Here is a 7639-nt window from a genome sequence, read left to right as displayed (position 1 = left end):
GACACATGTAGCAGACATGGTAGCTCAGCTGGTCAATAATCTCCTGGGTCGGGAAGATCCCCTGGAGAAGGGACAGGCTACCCACTCCAGTTTTCTTGGGCTTCCCTGAAGGCTCAGATGGTAAAGAATCTGCCTACAATGTGGGAGATCTGGGTCTGATCCCTGGGTTGGGAAGATCCCCTGGAGGAGGGCATGGCAACCCACTCCACTGTTCTTGCCTGGAGAAATCCATGGCCAGAGGAGCCTGGCTGACTACAGTCCATGGAGTCGCCAAGAGGCTGACAACTAAGCGACTCAGCACAGCACAGCAGGCTTATGTTGGCACTTGCACTGTTTGAGTTAATTCTGCAAACTTGCCAGCCAAGAGGAAGACAGTATCAGACAGATTAAGCTGTTACCCTTGAATTCTGAAGCAAGTAAGAGAGAGACGTGGATCCTGGTCAGTCAGAGCCCAGAGCCCAGGCCAGAGGTAGCGGAGTTTGTACGACTGTGGTCAGAGTGTGGAAGTCACCTTATCTCTGATGAGAGGCCATGTGGTGGGAGTGGAGGGGGGCGCGCTGCCAAGAGGAGGTCACCCGCGATCACTGATCACTGACAACACACTGGCTCCTCAGGCCTTCCTCGTCAAGAGGGAACAAGAGAAGGCTTCCCGGGACAGGCTGCGAGCAGAACGGGCCGAGATGAGACGGCTAGAGGTGGAGAGGAAGAGAAGGGAACAGGAGGAGCGGCGGCGGCTCCAGCAGGAGCAGCTGGAGAGGGCAGAGAGGATGAAGGAGGAACTGGAGTTGGAGCAGCAACGCCGCGCGGAGGAGATCCGGTGGGTGGAAAGGCCATGGTCACGGCTGTGATAGGAAAGTAGGAGACAAGTGGGGCCGACCTCCTCTGGGCGTACGCTGGCTCTGAGGCTCATCGTTGCTGTTCAGTTGTTTAGTCATGTCCGACTCTTTGCAACCTCATGGACTGCAACACGCCAGGCTTCCCTGTCCTTCACCATCTCCCAGAGCTTGCTCAAACTCATGTCCACTGAGTCCACGGTGATACCATCCAACCATCTCGTCCTCTGAGGTCCCCTTCTCCTTCTGCCTTCAATCTTTCCCAGCATCAAGGTCTTTTCCAACGAGTCCACTCTGCATCACATGGCCCAAGTATTGGGGCTTCAGCTTCAGCATCAGTCTTTCCAAAGAATATTCAGGGTTGATTTCCTTTAGGATTGACTAGTTTCATTTCCTTGCTGTCCAAGGAACTTTTTAAGAGTCTTCTCCAGAGGCTTATGCCCTGACGTAAAACAGCATGTCTCATTTTATCCTCAGTTATCCCAGGGACAGTCTGGACCAAAGATAAGATAAGGTGTCTTAAACCGTTAGGGTTACTCCAGGCAGATGTTCATGGGACCTTCCCTGGGGCGCTTTGAGATCTGTTCCAGCAAACATTGGTTATGCCTCTTGCCACATTGTCTGCATTGCACAAGGCCCTTCGATAAGCTTCTGGGCTCATTTAAACTTCCCAACAACCCAGTGAAACAGGAACTTGAAAATCCACTTGATAAGAATGGAAAATGATGGAGAAGGAAATAGCAACCCACTCCAGTGCCATTCTTGCCTGGAAAATCCCATGGACGGAGGAGCCTGGTGGTCTACAGTCCATAGTGTCACAAGAGTCAGACACAGCGACTAAACCAGCACCACCAATTTGTTTTTTAGAACTAAAAGTGTCCATCAAAGTGACAACACTACAAAGATTTAATTGGAAAGTGTTTTAAATTGGCTTTTTCAAATGATGGAGAGAGAGACAGAGGTCTCCATCAGTAGGTCTCACCTAATGGGCAATGGAGGTTTTCTGGGCAAAGTCTCTGTAAATAGTAACTTCATTAGTTACCTAAAATAACCATTGCATCTAGTGGTATAAAGATTGTATTTTATTTTCAACAAAACTTAATATAGTTAATGACTAGAACTAATATTAACAATTGACATTAAATATTTTTCTGGAATTTAAAGAATGCCACTGTTAAAAGAATAGCCTATCAGTTGGTTTTCAATATTTAACCAAAGACATAAAATAAATCTAGATGAAGGCCAAAGAAAAAAAAAAAAAGAATGGAAAATGAGGATCTGGGAACGGAAGGCCCGGCCCCAGAGCACAGAGCTGTTGATTCTAGTTCCAGTCCTGTTGTGCGCTGGCTTCTGCTGTTCAGTCAGGCTTCCGTTGGAAAAGGAGTCGCTGCATGACTACAGCCTGCAAAGCCCCCACCAGAGGCACGGCGTGTCCCGTAAGGACCCTGCAGTGTTTCTGCCGTCTCCCTTACCTGTTCATGGGTCTTCTCAGCCTCAGGAAACAGAGACTTGAGGAAGAACGACAGCGGCAGGAGGAGGAGGAGAGAAGGCAGTGGCTCCAGTTGCAAATGGCCCAGGAGCGAGCTCGGCAGCAACAGGAGGAGTTCCGGAGGAAATATCAGGAGCTGCAGAGGAAGAAGCAGCAGGAGGAAGCTGAGAGGGCTGGTGAGAGGTGCTCCGCTCTCTGCAACTCCCTGTATCTGGGACAGAAATATTTTTATCCCCCTGTGGGTGTTCACTTGATTCTCCCGAGTTATTCCTATCCTAGGTCTCAGTGTGAAGCACTCTAAATGGGTAGGCTGATTTTTCTTTTTTCAAAGTGATTAGTAGGTGTGACTCTAGTGAGCTGAGATAGATCAAAATTAGAAAGACTTGTTTGTAGCAATGACTCTTGTGGTCCCAATCAGTGGTCTCCTGGAGCGGGACCCAGCCCCTTGCATTGCCCTTCCAGCATTGCTCAGAAGCTGCCTAAATTGGAGACACAGCTCTGCTCCTTGCTTCCTTCCCTAGCAGGAAACAAACACCTGGATGGCTGCTGGGCAGCCTTTCAGGTGATGTATGGATTTTCTGTAGCCTCATATTTGAGGAGTAGGAAAGTGCTTCAGCAGATGATGCCCCTGTAGAGCGGTCAGACCAGGGTTCTCCAGACCCTGCCCTGACACCTGTCTCTAACCCATCTGCATACCAGGTTCTGGAAGAGTCTTCCCCAAAGTCTTGTGTTAACTGCACAGTGCACTGCACACAGTAGGTACTTGATAGTTAGTAATACCCACAGAAGATCTGGCAACGAGCTGTCAGAACATCTCATTGGGAGTCCCTGGGAATCAGACTTGACAGTCAGATCAGAGAGTTGTTTTCTCAAATAACGAGACCCCTGCTAAGCCTACCTGCTCTTCTGTTCTGCAGAGGCAGAAAAGCAAAGGCTGAAGGAGTTGGAAATGCAGTTAGCAGAAGAGCAAAAGCGCCTGATGGAAATGGCTGAAGAAGAACGGCTGGAGTACCAGCGGCAGAAACAGGAAGCAGAAGAGAAGACTCGGCGGGAAGCAGAGGACAGATGGCAGAAGGAAGAGGAAGCAGCAAGGTTGGCTCAGGAGGAAGCCATGAAACAAGCCCAGGAGCAAGCCAGGTATTTGACATTTGGACAAGTTTCAAGAGTGGGATTGTTCAAGGGTTTGACTGCCTGCTTCTAGTACTAGCTTTGAGCTGCCTTTGGACACGTGACGTTTTCCCACTTCCTATAGCATGGTTTGGAAAAACTGAAAAATAGGGATTCTCCTGCTAAAAAGGTGATAGAATTTTTTGATGGCTTAAAGAACTGGCATTGAAGCTAGACGGGGTTTAGAGATCATCTAGCTCAGCCCTCTGCTTCATAGATGAGAAAAGCAAGTCCCAGAGAGAAGGACCCTGATCAGGGATATCAGTGAACTAGAAGCAGTACCAAGACTAGACCAAAGACTCCACCCCCACCCCTGATTCTGAACCACTGTCTTTCTCAGTATGTATTTACTGGGTACCTGTTATGTGCCAAACATTGTTCTGGACACTGGGAACTCAGGATTAAGACAGACAGATGTCTCTTCTCCCATGGCATTTAGATTCTAGGGAGGGGGGTGGGGAGACAGACTCTAAACAAAGGTTTTTTAAGTTGTCAATAAATGTTATTCGAAAATTTTTAAAAGGATTGCAGGTTTAGTTTAGACAGGTTGGCCAGTGCAAAACCTTAGCAGAGGTGATATATAAGGGTGAGACCTGAATGACAATGAGTTAGTCACATAAACGTGTGGAAGAAAAATATTCCAGGAGGTAAACAGCAAGTACAGAAGTTCAAAGAAAAGAATGAGGCTAGCATGGCGAAAGAATAAAAGAAAAGTTAGCATGGCTGAAATGAAGTGAACAAGGCACAAGGAATACTTGTAGGTGAGGTCAGAGTTAGGCCTTTTTAGTAGTAATAGCTCAGAATCAGCCATCGAGGCCAGCAGCATTTCCCCCCTTTACTCTCTTACAATAATGATTATTACACCTTTCTGACAATAGAATCTCTTTAGTAACGTGCTTTCTATTGACTCCTTAAAAACCAGGTCCTCCATAATGGCTATTATCATAAATTTCCCCTCCTTAGTGAAAGCAACAAAGTCATCCTCGTTTAGAAAGAACTATCACAACTGAAGGGTAAAGAAGTCCAGGAAAGAAAACCATGTGATTCCAATCTTAACTGTAAACAAGTCCCTTGAAATTTATTTTCTACAACTTAAGCTGAATCCAAGCTAATAAATACTCTTCAGGGGACAAGAAAAAAAAAAAAAAAGGAAGCCAGAATAACTCTATTTCAGGGTTTTCCACCTTACCTTGAGTTGTTCTCCTGGATGTTCCTCAGCTGCTATGGGAATTACAAAATAGATTAAGGGAAGTCTTGATTCAGCTTCAAAATTATGCATTCCACATATCACAACAAGAGGGCTGGGTTCATTAAGTATTGAAACCAAAAGCAAAGCCATTGGAGTTGCAATTTTCCACAAAGAAACCTGGCCAGAAATACAAGGGGAAGTTGAGCTCTTGTGCAACACTAATCCAAGTTGCTTTGAAGAAACATCTTCATCTCCACCAAGAATAAGTAATTAAAGGGGTATGTGAAGGGTGTGAAAGAGCCTCATTCCAACAAATGTTAGAACTTAATGCCAGCTGGCTTGATTTCATCTTCGCTGTGTGACACTGACCCAGGCATACTTTAACTTTTCTGGCCTGTTTCTTCATCCCTAAGACAATAGAGTCCCTTCATGAATACAAATGTAAGAACTGTTACACCCTTCCTTTTAACATTTCTAGTAGGATCATGATCCTTGAAATCTCATATGTAAAGTTATCGAATGAAGACAACATGATCTTCCACTAAAATGCAAGTCAGTAGCCCCAAGTGTAATGATGATTACTGACATTCTTAGTGAAAATTATTCAACTAGCTTATAAAGACAAATTCTAGGATGCTTTATCAGTGTTGTGATCATGGATATGAATTGTTTCTTAGGCAAAAAGATGCTTTGAAGAAACATCTTCATTTCCACCAAGAACTCCATAAGGAAGCAAGTGGCCTACAGTGGACACACAACATTTCCAGACCATGGGTCTACTCTTACTTTCAATTCCTACAAATACCAAGACCTTAAGACTAGAAGAAAAATAAAAGAGTTGGAAGATGGTAATGGAAAAAGAGAAACTTCCTTCTATAATGAAGTTCCATACTGAGCTCAATTAGTTCCATTTCATGTGGTTCACCTCACTCTACAGCTAAGTTCACTCTAGGACCTCCATCCACACCACTGTCAAGTAGCCACATGTAGCCATATAAACATAAAACATTCAGTTCTCCAGTCACACTAGTCACATTTCAAGTGGTCAATAACTGAATGTGGCTACTGGCTATAATACTGGACAGCAGATACAGAACATTTTCATCACAAAAAGTTATATTGGACAACACTGTATTCTTGAGCCCTAAAAATTAACCAGCCTTGAGGTTTTGCTCCTAACTGTGCCTTGAAAATCCAGCCACTCACATAATTTCCCCATTTTAAAAATCACACTGGGACTTCCCTGATGGTCCAGTGGCTAAATCTCCAAGCTCCCAGTACAGGGGGCATGGGTTTGATCCCTGCCCGGGGAACTAGATCCCACATGCTGTAGCTAAGAGTTCACATGACACAACTGAAGATCCTACATGCCACAACTAAGACTCAGCGCAGCCAAATAAATAATTTAAAAAAAAAAAAAAAAAAAAAAAAAATCACACTGGGGAGGGGGGATCAGGATGGGGAATACATGTAAACCCATGGCTGATTCATGTCAATGTATGACAAAAACCACTACAATATTGTAAAGTAATTAGCCTCCAACTAATAAAAATAAATGAAAAAAAAAAGGAGAAAAAAAAAAAATCACACTGGCTCTATCAAGTGTCCTGATTAGATGATTTATCTTTAACATCTCTTTAATAACAGTTAAGTATCTACTACAGAACGATCATTAAAGGGGATGAAGAACCTTTAGCAAATAAGATACATAAAATGATGTTAAAACAAGCAGTTACCTGAAGCAAAATTTTCCCACAAATTTCCTTTGGCCCTGCTCTATACTTCAGTCTGCATTTAAAAACGGAATACTTGCAGACGATTCCCTGGAGATTTCACACTAATGCTTATAAGGTGCTTTCTACAGGAGCTGCACTTCCACAGACCAGAAGTCAAGCTCTGCATTTGTTCTGCTGTGTTATTGGATTTGCTTAAATTTGATGCTTCAACTCCTTCCTTTGCATTAACACAGAAATAAAATGGCCCACACACTGGCTATCGTAGTGAATATGTCACAGTCTTTCTCAAATTTGTCAACCCTACTTGCACATTCATTCATTATTCAGTTGATTCAATGATACTTAGATGAGAAAGGAGCATCTCAAATAATTCAACCAAGAGAAGGAAGAACAGTCAAGGAGAACATCCTTGCGGGGGAGATTACCACTCCTGATTTTATTTTCTCTCCTTTTACAAACTTCAGAAGTTGCAGTCAAGCACCAGGTAGTGACTACACTAAAATGTCATTCGAGGTGCCTTCCAAATCTAATATTCTATTAAACTGTTGCTGTTAAAGGCCTAGTTTATCAACACTACTAACCACATAAGCACATTTTTCAGTTAACCACAGCAGAATGCACAGCATTTAGAAGAATCTAATAAACTAAAATCAAGTATCCCCCATAGCTAAGCTCCACCACCTAAATGCCAAGTTTCAGAGATGCAAACAAACCTAAGATACCAAACTACACATACGCGCATTCTGGATAGCTCAAATAGCCTTTCAGGTTTCTCAGGCCTGACAGAAATATGCAACTCAATGAGGACTTTCTGGAAATGGGCCTTATTTCTATTTACTATTTAAAACAATCGTCTAAAAGTTCTAATTTACCTAGACTATATATATATATATATATACAATACAAATAATTTTTCAGGTAGGGTCAAAAAAAGAATTTATAAAACAAGCCAATTACTTTTCAACAGGAAATTTGAGAAGGTATTCAAACTATAACAGTTTGCATTAGAGATAGGTTTTATTTGCTCTTCTAAAGTAGCTAGATGACATTCTATTTGGAATAAGATCAAATTGGATTACATATGTACATATATATCCTGAATTCTACTCATTAAGGAGTTAAAAGGAAAAGTTAAGCCCTCTATTAAGGAACTAATTTAGTATTTTAATTTTACAGTTGAAAAGAGGATATAAAGAAATAAAATATAAACAATCTTAACTACAGA

The sequence above is a fragment of the Muntiacus reevesi genome, chromosome 3 (genome assembly GCF_963930625.1).
Source record: "Muntiacus reevesi chromosome 3, mMunRee1.1, whole genome shotgun sequence".
NCBI lineage: Eukaryota > Metazoa > Chordata > Mammalia > Artiodactyla > Cervidae > Muntiacus > Muntiacus reevesi.
Note: the sequence above shows the minus strand (reverse complement) of the source record.